Raw genomic sequence first — 22642 nt, 5'->3', positions numbered from 1 at the left:
TAAACTTTATGGAAAAACAAACACAAAAACATATCCCAACAGTCCTGTTGATAGTTCAGAACATAGGACACCACTCAGTCCCTATAATTTCTTGTGACTGAAATCTTTATTTTAGTCAGAAGGGGCTGTTCATTTGTTTTCTTGTATCAATTGTTAATTAGAAAAATCAAAGGTTTAAACCTTTAATCTTTTGCTTGTTTTCTCCTTTTATCCCTTTTTATTTTAAATTTCAAATCCTTTTCCCGTTTTGAAATTGTGTTTTTTTCTCCAATCTACTTTTTTTCCTCAATGTCCTTTGAACTTTCTATAGTTTTCTCTTTTTCTTGCATTTCTAGTAATTCATTCTTCATTTGGTATTTCTTTTTATTATTCCTTCTGAATTTCATTAGGTCTCACTGCACATCCTTCTATTATCTCATTTTCCCCTCCTGTGTCTGATGTCCTCTTTTTCTATTTTTAATGCTGCCTTTTGAAAATTTTGCTCACTTTCCTAAATTTTAAATGTGTTTTGAAATATTAAGCAATAGGGTTTTGTTTTCACTATGGAGATATATATATACACATACATACATAGTCCTGGTGTGGTTGATTGTCAGAAAATAAAATTTCACCTGTTTCCCTAATTTAACCTAATTCAAACCCATATGTGTTTAAAATGAGTTCTACTCTCAGCAGTGTTTTGTTACTTATGAGGCTCTCTGCTCCATCAAAGAAATATGTGCTAATGGTTTCTGACGAGTTTACACATTCAGACTTACTTTGTCCTTTTTTAAATGGTCCAATCAACTAGAGTAAAACATATTACCCATAGAGTTAAATAATTTTCTGATGGAATAAACATAAATTTGAGGCAAACTTTTGCTCATATGAACTATTCTTCTCAGGAAAAGTCGCACATAAACTGTCCAGCATTTAAAAAGAAACCCAATTAACTGTTATTGAAGAGTTTGCTTGAAAGTATTAACCGATTGACATTATCTTGATAAAGACCAAAATATCATGAGTAGTGGTTAAAATGCAGGCTCTAAAGTCAGACTCTTTGTGTTAAAAATCTGCTTCCAACTCTGACTAGCTATATGGTCATTAAATCCCACTGAGGTAAAGTCTGAGTAGGTATAAACCAAGAATAATAGCAATATCAAGCAAACGGAGTTGTGAGAATTGAATTAATTAATACATTCAAAGAGCTTAAAATATGCCTTGGATAGCAAGCGGTTAAACATTTTAGAAAAACACAGTTCTTTAAAAACTAAGATCTGATACATTGTGCTTGGAAAATGTGCATATAATCTAGCATTGAAAATTGTGTCTGACTACACTAATGTCAACTTTTTTTTTCTTTTTTTTACTCTTCCCAGGAGCAATTAGAGTTTGACATGCTGTGACATATTATAGTCACAGCTGGAAGTCTGACATACCTGGAAATGTACATGAAGTGTAGAGTATTGCCATCTCCTTTTGCTAGTATATTCTTAAATATTTATGGTAGCAAACAAATAACCCCAGAAATATACATGGCTTCTTCCAGCTGGACTGAAGTCAGAAAGATGCTACGACTTTAAATATCAACTAAATCTTTTCCCCTTAGGGTGTAGCCTTGAGCTAGACACCTGGGGGAAGGGTGCAGATAATTTATTAAAAAGTATATAATTCATAGTAGTAACTGGAAATAACAACTGAATGTTAGAAGATTAGTAGAAATAAAAGATACAGTTATTTTCCCCAAAGAGCCTACAGTATGTTTGAGTAGGCTGCATCCTTTGTATTTTATAACCATGTACTTTACAATGTGTATCCTAAGGGAAAAAATAGTTTAATAGAAAATAAATTAGGATTTACAGGAGGGGGAAATGAATTCTAGGTTGGGTAACTGAACCTTTTAGAGTCAATAAGGTTTTGTTTGTGATGTTGGGCAGTTAAGGAATTTCGGCAGATGGAGTGGAGAAAGAAATAACAAGTCAAATTGTTAGACAAGAGATACATGTGCCAGACAAGTATCAGACTTTGTCACCAAAAGGATGAGTAGATCATTAATTTTGTCTTCCACTGTTGATTGATTAGTCATGGGCAATGTCTTTCTGTTCTGGATGTGCAGTGAGGATGGAGAGAGGAGAATCATGGTTATGCTTAAAATGGTAAAGTGGCCTTAACTTCACGGGTGTGAAGAACTGTATCATTCCTATATAGGAATTCTGGAGTAGGACCAAGAAAACAAAAGCATCTGTGATCTAGGTTCAAAAATAGTGAGCTTAAAAAATAGAGGATATGTCAGTACAGCTTAAAATGAAGAAAGGACTTTGTACTTTAGAAAGTTAGGCTTGGCAAAATATTCAACATGCATATCTCTCAGACCACAGTGATAATTGATGAGACACTAAAAATTTAAGTGTTTCTTTTTTAAACTGAAGTGTTTTAAGGTATGTTTGATGTGCTTTTTACAAACCAACTGCATACTTCACGAACAATTGTTTCTTAATACACTTTTTAATTGTCATTTGGCATTAAACTAAATTTTTGTTCTCAATGACTAGTGTATTGTGAGATTGTATAAAATTTAGGCCAAAGTTAATAGTTGTTTCACTGAGTTACAACTACTGATTTTAATTAAATATTCCAATTATGTGGTGACAAAAAAGAAAAACAAATAAAATTTTATTGCTTTGTTTTTGCTGAAAATGAATGTGTTGTATTTAACCCAAAATTTGAAAAAAATATTACAAGAGCGATTTTAGCACCTCTAATGATGTTCTTAGTAAAAATAAACAAGCTACATTGAACAATGCTCTGTTCATTTTCTAGAAATAACTTTTGAATCTCTGAATGCTTGTTTGTTTACAATAAAATAGCAAGAGGATGTAGAGGTTATACACTACACATTTATGATAGACATTTCAACAAATGATGTAAGAAATTTTGTAGACATGAAAGGAAGAGAAATACTTTATCATATTAAAGAAAAATACCATCTGACTGTACATCTTTTTTCTAAGAAAACAATTAAACATAAATTAAATCAAGTACTGACATGGTATAATGGAGAAGTATGAAATATAGATGCAAGTAAACAGGGATTTCAACTCTGCCTCCACCACTTTTCTACTGGATGACCACTATTCTTCAGACACATAAGAGAGAGAGGAAGAACATATACTCAGATTAATTACCACTTTATTAAAGAAGGGGTTTTGTACAGAGTCCCTAGCAGACTGCCTATAATATAATAGAAGAAACCCCTTACATTACTAGCTATGTGATCTTAGACAAGTTATTCAATGTGTTTGCATGTTTATGAAATAAAGATAATTATAATGCCTATCTCAAAATGGTGTTAGGACTAATTTAGATATCGACAGCTATCATTTTTAATAAATCTGAATTACCTGCCATTTATCTACTGTGCCCAATGCTATCCTCTGGGACTTCTTCTGACACTCCCAAATTGAGTTAGATCCTTCTGGTTCAGTAAGCATCCTCTTTTGCCTCTATGACATTCTTGTACCATACATGGATTTATCCATCTCCCTCATTTGCTCATGAGTTTCTAGGGAAGAAACTGTCCCATTCCTCTTCATATCCTATTTTCATGTCCATCCCATGCAGAGAAGCATTATTTATACTAGAAATTGATTGGGTGAACGGATACAATGTGTCACACTTCAAAATAGTGCTGATTCTTTAAAAAGATGCTTCATATCTTCCTTCTTACATATATAAAAAATCACTTTGTCTTTAAGGTAAAGATTCCCTTCCTCTCTGCTACAATAAAATACCAGATAATTTGCTGCTTTCCTAGTTAACTAGGAGGCAAGGCTGCCATTTCAAATGTATCTGGAAACAATCAACCATCCAGAGGATTGCTAGCTTGGCTGGTAGTGAATTAAGGCTTCACTATGAGCGGGATTTAGAGTTTATCAGAAAGGCTTGAATGTTCCCTAGAATTGCTTTCCATTTTTTATGCAGTGTTTTTCCATATAGTGCAGTCCAAATGACTCCTATTAATTGCAAGCCTGGGGTTGTTTTATTGGAGGTTTGTAGAACCCACATTCACGGCTTTCTTTCCTTTTTTAAATTTCAAATGATGTTAAGGCTTCTGCCTTCAGCTTCTTTTGCTTTAAATGATAAACTCTGGCATAGGGCAGGCATTGTTTAATCAGCACATTTATGATGTGTCTTTAGCTACTGAGAAATTATTGCTTCAATCTAACTGGTTAAATGCTCAAATGTATAGAAAAAGAGTCAAATATAACATGCAAAAGAGAGGTGTAATTGATCAATATCTAATTTTTAGATGAAGGTGAAAGTTGGGAGAAGTAACTTCTCTGTGTTAGTGAGACACAAAAGACCAAATGCCAAATCTTTATTCAACATTGGTATTTGCTATCATTGGTGTGACAATGATAAATAAGGTCAAATTGCTATCTTTGGAAGCCTATGATTTAGAGAAGGAGATAGAAAGATTTCCTCAGTCATAAGAACAGAGAAATGAGCCACTACTCATCCATAGGGATTAAAAAATCTGGAAAGGTGTCATAGAAAATGTGGCATTTCAGCTGTTCCTAGAAGAATAAGTAGTAGTTACTAGGTGGTTGAGAAAAGGAATTCATTCTTGTTAGAAAGTAAAATGTTTGTCAACTGAAAGTAGATTAATATTTACAATGAAATCTTGGGATTAGTCTTGAGTTATGTAAAAACTAATGAATCACATTCTTACCATATTTTGTGCTCTACTAAGTACAATGCTTTGGAAATTTTCTTGAAATTTCCCTGCCTGAAGCTGAAGCTCATACATATTAAAGATTTCTCAGACTATTTTTCTCGACAGTAAAGCTACCAATTGACCCTTCTTTGCCTAGGTACCTGAACACTGGGATTTCTTCATTTTTCCTAGGGAACAGACATTCAGGAAACATCTTTTGTGTTACCTGATTACTATCTGGACCTTTCTTCTCATTTTATTCCTTTCACTTCTGTATTTTGGATCTGCCCCATGTTTGCACACATATTTATCTTATTTTTGAAAAAAAAAATCTGTATTCCATGTTTCCCAAATTCCAGCTGCCCTTCTTCTACACTTAAAAATAAACTCCTGTTCTCATACTACTAGGCACAGAAGCAAGATAGGGTTTAGGTCTCTTCCTCCTTCTAAGTTCTAATTTAGAATGCTTCATTTCTTTTAATTATTTTTACTAAGTTCAAGGTATATTGTATATACATAAACTAACTTCATTCTTCATTACCACTTTATTTATCACGCTTCCTCCATATATAATGAGGACTTTTTCATCTGGCATCTTTTATTCTTCATTTTGCCATAATCCTGGGAGCTACACTGACTTTACAGGTAACTCATCAAATAACCTACCCATTTATTTCCTAGAATAATCTACCCATCTATTTCCTCACTTCTTAAAATGGTGATGGAGAGGCTCAAGAAGTGTTAGTTATATCAGAGCAGGTAGAGTTACATGTCATGCTATATATTCCTATCGATATATTCCTGCTCATGGTAGCTTTATGAGGGAGGACTTTGGAGAATATGAAGCTCATGGGATCTATATTGACTCCTTTTGAACAAGACAGTATGGATTCCAGAGAATAGGTATTGTGATTTGGGCAAGCAGAATTCTTGTCTCTGTTTGCTGTCTTCATATGGAAGTGAAAAGAGTACAACACGGTTGATTTTAACTGAAATATGCAAAATTCTTGATTTTCATTTTAATTTCTGCCCATGGAGATTAATGAAAATGAATGTAATTAATAGACCTCAGGAAATAACTTTAGACCATAAGGATAATTGTCATATATTAGAAATGACAGAGCAAAGGTCTAGAAGAAACTAGACCTTGTATAATTTATAAAGCTATTATGCTAGCCAGTCCTAGACTACCTGAACTGAAAACTCTAGAATTCTTTATGTGATAAATAAGCATATTGTTTTAAAGCCACTGCTATTTTGATGCTTTCTGTTTTGTAATCTTAAATATTGCAGGTAATCTTAAATATTACAATTAAATTTAATCTGTCGTTATTGCCTATTTGTTTGCTTAATTCTTACTATTCATTCTCAATATTTTGATGGGATCCATTCTTTTGCCAATCTTTTAATATTTGGTTGTTTCAGAATTTCTTCTTAGCCTTATGCACTCTTCAATCTCTACAATTTTGTAGATTACATCTGTTTTTATTGTGTAAACAACTTGAGACCAGGTTGTTGACAGGCTGAATTTCTTGGGTGAAACTTAAGCTGGAGTCTTGAGGTAGGGCAGGGTTTCTATTTCAGAGGGATACCTTAGTACTACCTTGGGAAAGACATTGTATCTTTTTGAATTTGTAAGTAGTTTAGTATGGGCAGAGTGCAGGAAGTTAGTTGTGGGAGACAAGGGGCAAAGGCAGAAGAAGGGCTAGATTTCAAGTGGTTTCCTGTGCTCCATGAAGGAATTTAAGCTCTGCAATTGGGAGTAGATATTAGGAGGTGTAAAGAGAGTACTGGACAGGAGTTGGGCGATAATAATGATAAAGAATTAAAGATGTGGAAAATAGGTAAAGAGAACCAGTGAACCAAGTATCAAGTATGTTTGGGGTGGAGGTACTAAGAAATTCAAAGTAAAGATTATAGAAAGACTCTTCTGAATACGGTCAGGAGGTGAAAGTAGCAAATGTGAATTAATTATGCTGGGATAGTGTTAGTTCTGTGGTGCTCCAAAAAAGTTATTGTTATTGTTTTGGTATAACTGTGAGTAAAGTACATTCTTCCTGTCTTACTTGTGTACCCTAGATTTTCTGGGATAGCCATGAAATAAAACATTCCCATTTTTCATAAATTCTTCACGCATGTATCAAAATGAATTGGGGCAATCTTTTTATGTTTTTAAGAAAGGACAGGAAAATATTGCATGTTTCAGTAAGCGATAAGATTTTTACCTGAGAAATTATACTTAGGGTTGAAGGTTGGGGAGGTGAAATGATGATTTAAAAAAAAAGAAGAAGGGAAGATAAAAGAAGGTTGTAACATTAAATGAGAAACTTAGGGGAATGACTGGTCGGTGCTGATGACATGGTTAGTTGAAGTTTTGCCTACAAGCTATACCCAGGCCTCTGAGTAAAGTGGGTGTTATGTCATTGCCCTTGTGCCAGATGTTTATCTCATGTACTCTTTGTGAAGATAAGATGGAAACTGTTAGATGTAAGTCATAATGTGAATGAAAGATAAAATAGGGTGAGCGTTGGAAGGTAGCTGAAGAATTTTAATAAGTGATTTTAAAAGTTTTACAGGTTTTAATCTTACTCTCATAGACCAAGTAATTGCATTTAGCCTAGATTTTTCTAATTTGACCTAGATGTGTTATATGCAACTTCTAGTGAGGCATCATTACTTCACTATTCTACAATCATTAATTAGAAATATTCTCAGAATTGAACTCAGCATCAGCCTCTAATTCATCTTCTAAATAAGTTCCTCCCTGGATATTCTTTATCTCAGTGAATGGTAACACCATGCACACAGTAGCCCAAAGACAAACTGAATAGTTATTCCCAATACATCTTTCTCACAATGTTTCAGTGTCCGTTTAATCACAAGTCCTGTGCATTTTACTATTTTGTCTACTCTCATGGCCCATCATAGTTCTCTCTTTGTTACTTTAATAACTACATTGTAACATAAAGTAGAACAATACATGTTTTTGCATACCTACTCTCTGCATTCTCAATTAACGAAATATAGCATCTATAAATCTACAGACCTGTGAAATGGAAATATCATCTTGTATACCAAACGGAGCCACCAAAACATCAAAACACGATTAGAAAAGTCTCAAGGTAGTGATCAGTGGCTTAACTCCCAGAAAAAAAATTTTGTTCAACCCAATAACTCTTTTAGGGTTAAGTTTAGGAAGTTGAGAGATTGCTAGATAACTATAAGGAATGGAACTAATAGGTCTATAAATTTGAGCAAGTCATAATGAGTATGTGTAAATGTATGTCATACAAATATGGTTGGTATGAGTAAAGACTTGAGAAGATGTGTAATGAAGAGTAGAACAAGGCATCATGTAGTGCTAAGAAACAAGAATTCTTGACATATATCCTCTGACATAGTTCGGTTTCCATATAATCTGACTTTTTAACGTTTATTTATTTTTGAGACAGAGAATGAATGAGGGAGAGTCAGAGTGAGGGAGACACAGAATCCGAAACAGGCTCCAGGCTCTGAGCTGTCAGCATAGAGCCCGACGCGGGGCTCGAACTCACGGGCCGCGAGATCATGACCTGAGCCAAAGTCAGACACTCAACTGACTGAGCCACCCAGGCGCCCCCCCATATAATCTGACTTTTATATCTCCATAAGATTTCCTTGCATCTGCACTTAAATCTTATAATAAAGTTCTCTTTACTGGATGAGCTTGAGTGTATTTCTATTCTTTGAGAGCAGAAGAGTCCTTATCAAAATGGCCAAAGTATTGTGAGTGACACAAGGAGCAAGCAATCCAATGGGAAGGTCATCTTCAGTAAAGAGGTATTGCTCTTTCTCATTCAGAAATGTTGGTCTCGTTCATAAGTGTTATCTTCCTTAAGCATCTTAGCATCTAGTGACATGTAACATCCACATAGGATTACAACCTAATTGATCCTATGTGGATGTTACATGTCCAGTATAAATGGAATAAAACAATTAAGTGCAATTTACGTATCAAGTAAGGCAATGATAACTACAACATAAATCAAGATAAAGAAAATCTAAATTATGATTGACGGCCCTCTATATATATCAGGAAGAAAACGTGATTGTTAAAATCTTTAAAAATAAAAAAAAACTGGGTAATAATCAGAGGATAAAACCTAGTGTTTAAGAGGGTTTTGTTGTTATTGTCCAAAGCCTAGTGTATTGCATTATCATTTTATTTAGATCTCTCAATTAACCATCAACATTATGGACTTCATTCTACAGGTTTAAGGAATAAGGAAAAAATTTCAGATAGGCAAAGTGCATAATTGGGTCACTATTGTATAATATAAACCTGAAGTCGTATAGATGGTACTTGGGAGAGATATGGAGTCAGTTAGAAGCCCTTTACAGTGCTATATGATCTCCTACAAAGGACTGATTATAGAAGGATCACATAGAAAATAACTATCCGCTCATTTTTCCCGAAATCATCAGAAAATTGATTGTTTTGATGAATCAATTGTCTATTTAATGGAAAGTTCCATATGTCTCAAACATAGGCAGAAACTTGACAGTCTTTTAATGATACCTGAGGAACTTCAGAATCTAGTGCAGGCATGCCCTTACTACTCAGAACAAGAATTATCATTGCAATGCACTTTACAGGGAGGAAGTACTAATCAATAAGTTCTTATTTAGTTAAGTGCTGAGTAACCTGCTTTCACTATTCAGCAGATAGCAAGATTGGGAAGCCTGGATCTTATGAAAAGAACACACAAATGTAGGTATAACAGGATTTTATATTTTAAAGTAAATACACTCCTCCTTTTTCCCCCACTTCAACTGAAATAGCATGTTTTCATATGTCTACTTTGTTAGATATCTGGGACCAATTGTGGGAGGCAAGAAGGGCTTAGAAAACAAGCATATCTCTTCCCCTCCAGTTGCTTATAAACTAGTTGGTGTGATAAAGCACCTATAATACAATTCTGGAACATTTTGTACAAATGATGAAAGTTCTTGTTGTTTTTTATAGAGCATTGCCTCTGCTTTGCAAAGATAGGATACAGTAAATAACTTTTTTCTTTATAACAATAGGTCCTTTTGCATGTCTGAATCTAATACTAACTCCTTAGTTTTGCCCTTTGTAGCTGAAATTCTATATAAAGCAAAATGCAAAAAAAATGTATATAAACCATCTTTAAAAAGCACATAAGTTCTTTTTCCAAGCAAAGAAGCTTCAGCATGGGGCATCCTCTGGACGTATTTTACTGGATTTTATTCTCAGACCCTATTCAGCATTCTTATCAATATTGCACTAGGGCATTTATAATAATCATAATGATCAACTTTTGGAGTAATTTTAAATTGAGGAACAGCTAGTGGAAAGTACATACAAAATCTGTTTAGATATTTGTAGCCAAATATAAATGTGAGTTTTAGATTTTTAATACTAAGTTAACAAACATTAGTACTAAAACAAAGTGAAGTAAATTGTTTAGATATGAAGAAACTCTATTATTCTTCCTTATTTCCCTCTTGATACTTAATTAACTTTGGAGAGCTTTAAATACCCAGATATCTGTCTGTATATATATTTACCCCTGTTTATAGTTTCTGTGTGCTTGAGGGAGATCAGTCAACTTGTGCATATGAAGGCAAAATGTGGGTCTTCAAAAGTGAGATGTCAGCCTTGGCAGAAGAAATTTTAAATGCACAATGTATTGGAGTGCTCTGTGTTGTGGGCATCAGTTATACATGTGGACCAGAAAAGGGAGACATCAGGTACTTCCCTTCCTACTGTAACCGGGAGAAAAAAGGTTTCTGAAATTTATATACAATTGGGTCAATATGTATACCTTTGGGAAAGGCTTAGAATGAAACTTTGTTTTTTCTTATGGTGTCACCTAACTTCAAAATTAATGTACAATGTCACAAGTTCCATGAACTGACATTGTTTTGTAGCTTTTCCATGTTTTCCAAGATTTCCAAGGATATAACATTTGATGGGGAAAAGAGCCTGGGTTCTAAAATGTCCCGGTGGGATGCAATCAGATTTGACAAGAATCAGTCCAATGCAGAAGATACATTGAAACTATTCCATGTTTCTGTATACTTATTGAAAATAGCCATTGTGCATGACAAAACCTTGAAGGATATGTGGAAATTGGGGAAATTTCTGGAATTAGGCAGATAAGAATTGTGAACACTAATGTGAGTCCAAAATGAAAGTGTGCATTCTATAGGAAATTATGAGAGGGAAATGCATATTCAGTTTCTCTGGAAGAAAATACACCTCATCAGGGAAAAACAAACAAACAAACAAACAAACAAACCTGTTGTGACATACATTAGTGTTGTCTGTGCAGTTTTGTCACTCCAAAAAGGATATCAAACACTTTTGGGTCTGTATAATACGAAAATTTTCAGTAGTTATCCCATACATTAAAGAAATGTAGCAGGAAGCTATAACATCAACCAACAATAGCTATAATCATCACTAGCTGGGGAAATCTTATTAAATGCAATCCCAAGTCTTCCTCTCTATTTGTGCTCATGCCCCTCCCCATGCATTCCTTTTTGTATGCTCTTTTGTTTGTTTCCCCAGTGCCTTGCCTTGAGAATTTCCATAGAAATCAGATGTGCTGTAGGACTGAGCAGAAAGGGGATATGAAAGTTAACAGCATTTGGAGTGAATTCCCTCTCATGGTTCATAGGGAGGGTGGGCCATGATTGTAAATGGAGACATAATGTTGTTAATCTGACTCCAAAGAGATGAAGTCCATTTGCTGGTCCCTGGGAAGAGTCTACAAGAGTGGATGAGTATCTCTCAATGGCTTTAAGTGATGGATCTGAAAATATGCGCTAAAGATATAGAATATTCTCTGGTATTCATGTTTGAGGAAATTAGAGTGGTCTTGAGATTATAGCTGTGGATAAGTCACCCTGTCTGACCTCTGAATTATATAATTGCATAAAATCATCATATAAAGGGAATTACTTTCAGTGGGGGAAAAAAAAACAATGCTGCACAATTACATCTCAGCTTTGGATAGATTAGTGCTGGCAACAACTTACAAGATGTGCCTGAAAGTACTAACCACTTCACAATGCCTAAGGAAGGCCTGAACAGGACAACACATATTGGTCTTTAAGAACTAAATACTAATTCTTTTACTATATTAAAGTAATGTGTGAAACAGTTGAAAATAGTTGGCCAGGGAAATTTGATTCATCAGATAAATTTCCAGTCCTTTTTGGTTAGAACAACTGCCTAAGGAGAGTAAGATGGACATGAGAGAGAAAGATGTATGGAAGCTCTTCTTAGAGCATATACAACTTGGCATTTGTTTGAGGGCATTGAAGTAGGAAGGAGATTATCACCAAAGATGAGCCCTCATCCCAATATGAGCATGCACTGAAGACTGATGATGCCCTGTGAAAGTCTGTGACACAAACCCTCAGCTCAGACAATGACCCATTTTAAAGGGCTTACTCCCAAACTACACCCTCCTACAAGATGACAGGATATATACAAAGTATCTCCCAAATCACTGAAAGAATGAAGGATGACCTAAAACAGCAGCCACAGGGAACGTGTTCCACCTTCACAGCCTTGATATTTGAGGCTCTCAGTGCTGCTCTGCTAGCTTTTATGTGACTAGTTCCTTTACATAACTCAAATCTCCACTTCCATGTCACTCTCCCTTGGAAGCCTTTATTACCTCCTCCCCATGCCCTGAAACCTGGCGACAAAGACTCTTAGCAGTTTTAAGTTTCTTCTTAATACTTATTTTTATCTGAACAGATATTATATATGATTAGTCCTTAATTCCCCCTCTGGAAAATAGGAGATATAGAACAAGGGATATTGCCTACTTAGTTTATTGCTATATAACCACTGCTTTAAAAAACAAAACCAAAAAACATTCCTGAGGTAAGAAGTAACTGTTGAGTAAAGGAATTAATTTCCCTAGAGAGGGAAGGGAAAATGGAAATTGAGTACCAATGTCCATAAGAAAACAAAACAAAATAAAACAAACAAAAACCCAAAAAACACCTGAACAAAAGTAACACCAACCAACCTATGTTTCCATAGATGTGATTGAAAATGAGAGCCATGTCACTAAGGAGTCAATGGTTTCTTACTGTAAGCAAATCCTTCTCTGTAAACACCAGAAAAAGCAAGTTCACCACTTGAATTTACCCTCATTACAATTAAAATCAGTCCTCTATAAAACGTAAACACAAAAGAAGACACCTAGGGCACCCATTTCCCACTGGAATCAGATTGTATACATCCCATCAATGAAGATGAACTTTTATGTGAAAAGGTGGTCAATTGTTCTGAAAATGTCTAAAACCAGAATTTCACAAATAATCTACATTATTCTGCCATTTCAATGCCCTAAGTCAGAACTGATATAAAGGAGAAACTTGACCTCAAGCATAGCAAATACATAACAATTGGATCCATGATATAACACAGACCAATAACAGTCCCAAGTATAATAGATTAAGTAAAAGTCAACTATAATATGGGAAAGAAAATCAATAAATAAATCAATCAATAAAAGTAAAAATAATAAAAATAAAAATAAATAAAAATAAATAAATAAATAAAAATAAAAACAAACAAACAAAAATAAATAAATAAATAAGAATTTTAAAAAAATCAATCAATAAAGAAAATCAAATTATCTTATTTTATCCAAACTGCTAAAAGGATATCCAAATGACATATTGATGAAGTATGATGGTGACATAATTTGAAAATGTGTTACATGGAGAATATTGGAAACACATAAGTCTGTGTCTTGTGGGAAGAAAACTCTGACAGTTGGTGCATTCTAGGGTGCGAGAGAAATATTTCATGTCAACTAGAGAATTAGAAACAACATAGGCAGCTACATTGAAGATTCTAAAAAGAAGATCCTAAAAGAGTTATTACAGAACATATTATTTGTAATTGTTGTCTTTCTTAGCCCCCACATTTTTTCCTTCATCTTTGCAAGTGTTCAAGCAAAGACTAGAAATGTTTCTGTTGTGCAAAGGATTAACATAAATTTATGGGAAATTACATATGGTTTTTATCTCTGCATTTCTCCTTCCCTAAGTGGGGTCAATTAACAATTACATAAAGATTCAGACATCCACACTCTCATAATAACTTTGGGTACCAATAGTAGCTCTGTAAAACTCTGGCACTGGACTTTTCCATATTCCTTGTATTAAAATTTTATGTATAGGATAAGACAGGGTTTCTTGTTCATGGGAGTGTTATTATATTCACAGACTATTCTCAAGTGTAGGTCACTCTACCCCACCCTCAAGCCACCATGGAATCATAAGTTTAAATTTAAAAGAAATTAAATTTAAGTTTAAATTCGACTTAAACCCAAGAAGGAAAATAGGCTGACCAGTGATCTACTTCAAAAAAGATGAGCCAAACAAAATACATTCCCTCTACACAATTTTGCTCCTGTAGAGTCACAGCAGCTTTTAATGGAATTTAATTCATTAATTCAACAAATACTTGAGTGCAGTCAGTGTCCTGGATAGGTTGTTAAACAACAGGACTATACTGGTGAATACAATTTAGTCTTCTCTTTCAAAGAGTTTTTAATCTTACGTATTCAGAAGGCTAGAGAAATGTTTTGAAATGTTTAGAAAGGATAGGGAAATGTAGGAGTGAAACAACTGAAATTGTAGTGAACACAACTTCTCTGATTTTATCCTGTGTTATACTGTTTATCCTGTTACAGTCTATTGTGCAGTTAAGTTATAAGAAAGGGATTTTGTCTTCTATTTGTTTCTCATTATACTTAGTGATCTCAGCATTGTTAGGAAGACAGCAGATGATCAAGGAAAGCATCAAAAAAGACTTCTCTCTCTTCCCTCACACCTCTCCTTACTGTGGCATGCACCTATCCACCTCAGTGAGAGCATCATAGAAAGAGTAAATGAGTACTGTTAGGATTTTGCAATGCTAAGTGAAAGTGAGATGATGGGAAGCAGAGTAATGGAGATTATCATCCTGATTATCACAGAGGTTCTCTCAAGTGCCTTTGCAGAGTAAGTAACAATCCAAATAACAAAAAAAAAATGCCTGGCACTCTCTGTGGTACCCCAATAGGTCTCAGAGGTACAACTCAGAGACAGGAATTGAATTTTATTTTAAGCGATACAAGTCTTTTTCTTATTTGCTATTTTACAGAATGAGTGAATGATAGGGTCCAGGGAAGAAGAAGGGGTATGGAAGGAATTCTGGGGGTTAACATTATATTCTGACCACTACAAATTATCTCCAACACCTTCTGAGAGGTCAGGCATTTTCTCTTTTGTTTCATTTTCCTTATTAGTGTTTTTCATGCCTATGATTTGTGCCTGAAACTAAAGGGTGATAAAGCTATTCTTTTTCTTTCTTTCCTTCTTTCTTTTTAATAGGCTCCACACTCATTATGGGGCTTAAAGTCTGTTTTCTTCAAATCTAATAATAATATAGGAAAGCTAAAGTGCACATTCAGAGAAAAAAATAGAAACATCAAGGAAAGTTTAAGAAATCTGTATAGATATGTATGTATTTTGTGTAAAGATTGCACCTAGTATCAATTTTTTTACTGTACTTATTTTTTCCATTGTAGTCTACATAAAGAAATCATTCATTTTATATAGTATTCAGTTGTAATATTATTAGTAACATATAACCCAAAAGAAAAGACATTAAGATAGCAGTTAAACTCTGAGTATAATTGGCTTATCAAGTCCACAGAATGTACAATGTGCATGGGACATGATTTCTTTCTCAAGTGGCTTCAGTTCTTTTACTTAGATGCAGAATTGATTTAATCATAATTCATTGGAATGAAAATACAGTCACCCCTACATAATTAGAAATGTTATAGTGGGAGGATATAAACTTTATATATAAATTGCAGAAAATGCAATATTCTGTTTTTCAGAAGGTGAAACTACTATAATTTCATTTTCACATCTTAGAAATAAAAATATTGATACTAATTTTGCTGTTTTTGAATCTTTCTAAAACTGGATTTACTATACTCGTAGTTAGTATGAAATAGAATTTTCTCTCTCACCACACACACACAGACGTGAATTATAAAAATAACATTTCTTTATAATTCAAAAACTATGATGACAATATCTTAAGAAATATCACTGTTCCATCAATTAGGTTGCAATCCTAGTGATTACAAGTTTAGACATTGTCTGATCTTGGGTTGCCTAGAAAACAGAGCCTGAGGCCAGGATTAGTTGCTAACACATTTTGGTGTAGAAGGTAAAAGACCAATCCCAGAAAGATGAAGAAAAAAGGAAACTAAGCAAAGATGTAAATGAAATGTGATGCAATGCAAACATTGTTGGCAAACTGATTCACAAAGAAGCATAATGAGACCGAATAGGTTGCTCAGCAGGTCTGTTTACTTTGCACACTCCATTTATCCAAAAGTATTACAAGGACAAAATTTAACTTGCCATAGTCCATAAGAAAGAGGGAACAGAGAAAGTATTTCTGCCTGGCTGTCTCCTATTTCTTGTTAGCAAAAAATCAGCCCACTAGAAGCAACATTCTAATATTTCTGGTGTATAGAATTTAGCCCCTAAGAGACCACTCAGGAAGTCAGACCCGACTTCTGAATGGTAGGCAGACTTTTTTTTTATATGTAACTGCAATGGTGATACAATAATGGATTTAAATCTATAACCATTATTTTCTAGCCTTTTAATCAGGTAGAATTTAATTTCTCTATACTGCAAGATGATGATGATGATAATGGACACTTCTATCTATATCTTAACATTGACCTTTAAAATATCTTACATACAGAAAGAATATTAATGCATACAAATAAAAAAAATACTTTAGGATGTCAGAGGAATCCCATGATAGAAACAAGACAGTGACAAAAGAATCTGTTTTATGAATGAATGAAACGACCCTAATGGAAGGATAGGGGGGCAAACATTGCTGACAAATAACTTTCAAGATGAGTAGAATCTATCAGATGAAAGAATAAATTTTGAATAAGCAGTGTCTCTTGTTGATAATATTATATCCGACAGGGGAACAGGTTAGTAATACCGATACTGCTATACATGTATATAGGGATTGAACAATTAAGAAAATGATTAGAGAATGGTGGGAGTCAGTTTTCTTACTACTGAAGTAAAAGTTATAGATAAAAGGGGATGAGGGCAGAATGATTCATGTGTTACCATATTTGAGTTGAGGAGATCAGTATGAAGTCATGCTTAGCTTAACATAAATAAAAATGGATGGATGCAGAAGTATTTATATGTATGTGGATGTTCATGGGTTAATATATACACATATCTTTTGCCAACTGATAGGGCCTGGAAGCAATGATATTCCAGTAGTAATAAACACTACTAGCACCCAGATCTTCGTTTCTAGTAACATTTACGATTAAAAAAAAAAAAAAGGAAGCAAGGCTGCATAGAGAAATGGATGATTTTAGAACTAGCCCAGGAAATATACAAAATGAAGCTGGAGTATCTTATAGTACCAGAAGTAAGAGAATGCTAAACAATAACAACAAACACATTATGATGGAATATGTCAAAAGCCAACTGAAAGATCTTCCAATGGCCAAAGCTTTATTTATTTTGAGCAACAATATAAATAAAGTAGCACTTGAATATTGGCTAAAGCATAATATGAATATCCTTAAGTGCATACTAATAGAAAATGATTACATAACTGAAAAGTAAATTTGGAGAATAGTTAAATGTCACATGCAGAATATCTCCAAATAATTTATGTAGATGCTCCACCTTTAAGGAAGGGGCACATAATGGCTGGGCATTGTGATTTCTTTCCAAAGAGTATAGAATGGAAAAGAGAATTGAAAGTGGTCTCAATTTTCAGTGGAGTAACTTCAAAGACAACCTGTACCAGGTGATCAAGACCGACATCAACAGAGATAAATTATGTTGATAGTATGTACCCTTGATATGTGATGAAATAGCACTCAAGCTTGGTGGTCTTGGTCACAAAACCCTTAAGCTTGGTTGAATCATGAGAAAAACATATTTCAAATCTTGTTGAAGGGGAATTCTACAAAATATCTGGCCAATACTCCTCAAAATTGTCAAGGTTCTCAAAAAAAAAGGGAAAATCTGAGAGAATGTCTCAGTCACAAGGAGCCTAAGATAATATGAAAAGAAAATGCAATGGAGTATCCTGGTGGAATCCCACAAAAGCAAAAGAGCATTAGGTAAAAAACTTGGTAAATTTGAGGAAAGTATGAACTTTTATTAATAATAATGTATCCGTGTTGGTTCATGAATTGCAACAAGTGTATTATACTACCGAAAGATAATAAGCCGAGATGCTCACTGTGCTGTATATGGGAACTCCCTGTACCAACTTTGTAATTCCAAAACTGTCCTGAAAATAAAGTTGATGAAAATATGATTTCACAGATTATATAGAAACCTGCCTAGAAAAGAGCTTGACCCATAGAAATTACTCAGTATCTATTAACTGCAATATATTCTTTATTCTGTTATTTTATTAATTTTCTCCTTTATTCTCTATTATCCCCAAACTCTACCATTACTTACGCACATACACACACATGTACACACACACACACACACACACACACACACACACACACACACACACACCGTTCTGGGCTCCTCACATTGTGAATAGTCAATAAAACAATAGTAGAATCTTAGTGTTGGACAGGGCCTGGAATACTAACTTGTCTACCCAGATAAATAATGTTTCTATTTCATGGTTATCTATACAACATTCTGCTAGATATTAGTGTTCATACAGAAGTTACAAACTTATATCACGTTTTACCAAATGATCACAGGTAATTTAACAAATTATGCAGCCCAAAAAAGGACTGTCTTCTTAAAAAAAAATAAAAAATAAAAACCTAGCCCTGAGATTGATTCTGGCCACCATCTTCTTGCCTTTTCCAACTTGTTATCCCTTTCTAAATTATACCTGATTTTCTGATTTTTTTCCTCTTCTTTCATGCCCACCTCAAATCCTGCTCCTTTCACTCTGTAGTCAAGTAAATCAGGATTGGACCTGACATTCTCTTTGAAAGATGATTTGCACTTTTGCCCTGGATTTCTACCTGCTATATTTTAAAATGTGCTTCCTTTATTCTTTACCACTTTTAGGAACCACACCAATGCAATCCACCCTAGCTGACCTCAATAACAGTGAAGTGGAATTAGACAGATGATCAATCAGAGGATTGGGAAAGGTCATAACTGGCCATATAATCCAACCTTCCTCCAGTTACTGCTTCTGTCTAAAAGATGTCCTTGATATTGTCATTTGCTATTGTTTAAATCATCCATCTTGGAGGTCATGAACATATCACATCATTAAAAGGGGTAGGGAAGGATTTAAGAAGGATTTATATTGAGTCTCCTTTCAATGTTTGGTAGAATTCACCAGTGAAGACATGTGGTCCTGGGCTTTTATTTGTTGGGGGGCTTTTGATTATGGATTCAATCTCCTTACTTATTATTCATCTGTTCAGGCTTTTTGTTTCTTCTCAGTTCAGTTTTTATAGATTGCATGTTTCTATGAATTCATTAATTTTCCAAAGAAACGGAAGACATGGGAACATTTCCAAACTCATTTTATGAGGCTAACATCATGATACAAAAGCCAGACAAAGACACTACCAGAAAAGAAATTATAGTCCAAAGTCCCTGATCAACGTAGATGTAAAAAACCTCAATAAAATACCAGCAAAGTGAATTCAACAGTCCATTAAAGGATTGTACACCATGACCAAGTGGAATTTATCCTTGGTTTGCAAGAATAGTTCAACATGAGCAAATAAATCAACATGATAAACTATGTTAATGAAATAAAATGAAAAAAAGCATAATTATCTCAAATTTCAATACTGATTTATATGAAAAGCTCACAGCTAACATCATAATCAATGGCACAAAACTGAATGCTCCCCCACTAAGGTCCAGTACAAGGCAAGGATACTCACTTTCACCAGTTCTATTCAACACAGTACCAAGAGCCCTAATAAGAGCAATTAGACAAAAAGAAAATAAATAGAAGACATTTAACTTATAAAGAATTAAAATGCTCTCTGTTTGCAGAAGACATAATTGGATATGTAGAAAACCTAAAAACTCAACAAAAAAAGTTAGAAATAATAGATCAATAAAGTTACAGGATACAAAATCAATGTATAAAACCAGTCACATTTCCCTACACAGAAAATAAACTATCCAAAAAGGAAACTAAGAAAACATTCTCCGGGCACCTGGGTGGCTCAGTCAGTTAACCACCTGACTTCAGGGCTGACTTCAGCCCCAATCATGATCTCACGGTTTGTGGGTTCAAAACCTGCATAGGGCGCTGTGCTAACAGCTCTGAGCATGGAGCCTGCTTTGGATTCTGAGTCTCCCTCTCTCCCTGCCCCTCCCCTACTCATGGTCTCTCTCTCTCTCTGTCTCTCAAAAATAAATCAACTTTGAAAAAAAAATTAAAAAAAGAAAACATTCCAATTCAAAAGAACAACAAAAATAAGAAAATACTTAGGAATAAACTTAACAAAATAGGTATAGAACTTGTACAATTATACTTGAAAATTACAAAATCTTGAGTAAATTAGACACAGATAGAAGGAAAGACATCCATGATTGTATATTCAAATAATTAATATAGTTAAAATGCCTTATGACCCAAAGTGATGTACAGATTCAGTGCAATCCCAATGAATATCTCAATGGCATTGTTTTTGGAAACAGAAAAGAGCAATCCTAAAATTCACATGGAACTACAAAAAACCCCAAAGAGCCAAAGCTATTTGGAGCAAGAGTATCAAAGTTGGAGGGCTCATGCTTTCATGGTAGGGGATTTCAAAATATATTTACAAAATATATATTACAAAATATATTACAAAACTACAGTATTTCAAAATTTACTACAAAACTGGATTCAAAATATTTCAAAATATATTATAAAACTACAGTAGTCAAAACAGAATATTGGCATAAAATCATAAAAAATAGATAAAAGAAACAGAATACAGAGCCCAGAAATAAGCCCAGAAATGGGCAATTGATCTTCAATATGGGTGTCAAGTATACACAATGGGGAAATGACATTCTCTTCAATAAATTGTATTAGGAAAACTAGACATCCACATGCAGAAGAGTGAAAGTGGGCCCTTATCCCACACAATAAGCAAAAATCAAACAAAAAGGGGAAAAAAGTTTAAATGGAAGACCTGACACCATAAAACTACTAGAAGAAAACTTAGGGGAAAAGCTAACATTGGTTGGCAATTATTTTTTTGGATATGACACCAGAAGCACAAATAGACAAGTAGGTTGCATTGAACAGAAATGCTTCTGCATAGCAAATAAAACAATCCACAGAACGAAGAGGCAAGCTACTGATCGTGAGAAAATATTTGCCAATCATATATCTGATAAGGGGTGAATATCAAAAATATAAAAGCAGAAGAAATAAAACAATAGCAAGAAAAGAACCTGATTTTTAAAAATGGCCCGAATACACATTTCTTAAAAGAAGACACACATATGGACAATAGAAAATATGAAAAGTTGCTCAACATCACTAATCACCAGGGAAATGCAAATCAAAACCATAATGAGGTATCATCTCACACCTCACTCCTGACCACCTTAATGGGCCTTGCTAAATATCCCCTGGGAGCAAAATCACCCGGGTAGGGGATCACTATTATACAGCAATAAGAATAAATTGTTGAAAACTTTACATAAAAAAATGGATGGATTTTATCAATGTAATGGTAAATGAAAGAAGTCTGATGTATAAGAGTACATGTTGTATGATTCCATGCATAGAGAATACACAAACAAGTGACATTAATACATAGTATTCCAAATCAGGATACCCTTGAAAGAATGAGCATTGACTTGAAGCAAAGACAAGTGGTACTTCTTGGGTTCTGGTTACCTTCTGCTTTTTAGATCTGGGTAATGGCTACAATGGTGTGCTCAGCTTTGAAAAATTCAGAAAGCTACACATTCTCTTGCAGATTTCTCTGCATACATTATACGTGAATAAAAAGTTTTAAAAATACCAATTGTATGGATAAATTAATACAGGTGTCTTTTGAAACACATTTGGCAAAATACCAAATTTGAACATAATGCTTCGTCCTTATTTTTGTTGCTACTTAAGTTTTAATTAAATATCTCCTTTCCTGGGTGCAACAAAGAAAATGGTTTAGTAGGTTCTATAGCACTCCTGAGTTTAAGGTACCTTAAATAATATGAATTCTTCTAGGTCTTTAGGAATTTAACCTTTGTGATCTATTTGGAAAAACAAAAACAAAAAAACCTTTAATTCCTCAGTTATGCATTGCCTATCACTTTTTCCCCTCATGAATAAGTGCAGACATCATCTGTTCTATAAAGTCTCTGTCTGAGATGAAATATTAGGGCCTTTAGTGAATTTTCAGAACACAGAGTGTATCTGAACCAACAAATGATAACTGTCTTTGCCTGTATTTGCATTTTCTGCTCCTTACTCAGAGACTAGGGTGCTAATCTGAAAAAATACATACATCATTTTCACCTAAACAAGAATTGTGATAGAAAATTTGTGAAAGAATAAAATAAATTTAACTTTCTCAAAATGTTATTACAAATACTTTTATAAAATAGAACATAATTTGAATCTGAAACTTGCCCTATCCCCACAAGTAATAACAATATAATGGTTGAAGAAAACACAAAGAAATACTGTTTTTATATTATTCTTCAAAATTGATATTCCTAAATAAACAGGAAATTACTTTAAAAAATCAGAAGCTAAGTGGAAAGTCAAGAAATACAACATACCTAAAATTTTTCATACATAACCCTAAGCAGTCAAATAGAAAGCCAATTGCAAATCTCATTTGGTAAACTTACATTATTAGATTTAAAATT

Source organism: Acinonyx jubatus, chromosome A3 (assembly GCF_027475565.1).
Source record: "Acinonyx jubatus isolate Ajub_Pintada_27869175 chromosome A3, VMU_Ajub_asm_v1.0, whole genome shotgun sequence".
Taxonomy (NCBI): domain Eukaryota; kingdom Metazoa; phylum Chordata; class Mammalia; order Carnivora; family Felidae; genus Acinonyx; species Acinonyx jubatus.
This window is presented reverse-complemented; position numbering follows the sequence as displayed.